This window comes from Papio anubis, unplaced genomic scaffold, assembly GCF_008728515.1.
Source record: "Papio anubis isolate 15944 unplaced genomic scaffold, Panubis1.0 scaffold9432, whole genome shotgun sequence".
Lineage (NCBI taxonomy): Eukaryota > Metazoa > Chordata > Mammalia > Primates > Cercopithecidae > Papio > Papio anubis.
In genome coordinates this window covers 1-1037 of record NW_022169682.1, presented here as the reverse complement: position 1 = coordinate 1037, position 1037 = coordinate 1, and the positions used below count along the sequence as shown (strand labels likewise).

General features: G+C 55.5%; 1 pseudogene across 1 annotated transcript; it reads right to left on the bottom strand.

Moving 5' to 3' along the window:
- Positions 1-3: 3 nt before the first annotated feature.
- LOC116273603 lies at positions 4-1032 on the bottom strand (annotated as a pseudogene). Its single transcript, XR_004181907.1, has one exon. The product of XR_004181907.1 is annotated as a keratin, type II cytoskeletal 8 pseudogene (transcript).
- Positions 1033-1037: the final 5 nt, after the last annotated feature.

Genomic DNA, 1037 nt, shown 5'->3' with positions numbered 1-1037 from the left:
TGCATAGCCGCTGGTGGTCTTCGTATGAATACTCATGTTCTGCATCCTGGACTCCAGCCGGCTCTCCTTGCCCTCCAGCAGCTTCCTGTAGGTGGCGATCTCAATGTCCAGGACCAGCTTGATGTTCATCAGCTCCTGGTATTCACGCAGCTGCCGCGCCATATCTTGCTTGGCCCGCTGCAGGGCGGCCTCCAGCTCGGACAACTTGGCATTGGCATCCTTAATGGCCAGCTCTCCACGCTGCTCAGCATCTGCAATAGCCGCCTCCAGGGAAGCCCTCTGGCCTTTGAGGCCCTCAATCTCAGCCTGGAGCCGGCTGATGTTCCGGTTCATCTCGGATATCTCAGTCTTGGTGCGCCGCAGGTCATCCCCGTGCTTCCCAGCCAGGCTCTGCAGCTCCTCATACTTGATCTGGTACATGCTCTCGGCCTCAGCCCGGCTGCGGTTGGCGATCTTCTTGTACTGTGCCTTGACCTCAGCAATGATGCTGTCAATGTCCAGGGAGTGGCTGTTGTCCATGGACAGCACCACAGATGTGTCCGAGATCTGGGACTGCAGCTCCCGGATCTCCTCTTCATACAGCTGCCTGAGGAAGTTGATCTCATCAGTCAGCCCTTCCAGGCGAGACTCCAGCTCTACCTTGTTCATGTAAGCTTCATCCACATCCTTCTTGATGAGGACAAATTCATTCTCCATCTCTGTACGTTTATTGATCTCATCCTCATACTTGTTCTTGAAGTCCTCCACCAGCCCCTGCATGTTGCCAAGCTCTGCCTCCAGCTTCTGCTTCTCCTGGCCCAGAGTCTCCAGCTGCCGCCTAAGGTTGTTGATGTAACTCTCGAACATGTTGTCCATGTTGCTCCGAGCCGTCTTCTGCTGCTGCAGGAGGCTCCACTTGGTCTCCAGCATCTTGTTCTGCTGCTCCAGGAACCGTACCTTGTCTATGAAGGAGGCAAACTTGTTGTTGAGGGTCTTGATCTGCTCCTTCTTCTGGGTGCGCACGGCCTGGATGTTGGGGTCCACCTCCAGGTTAAGGG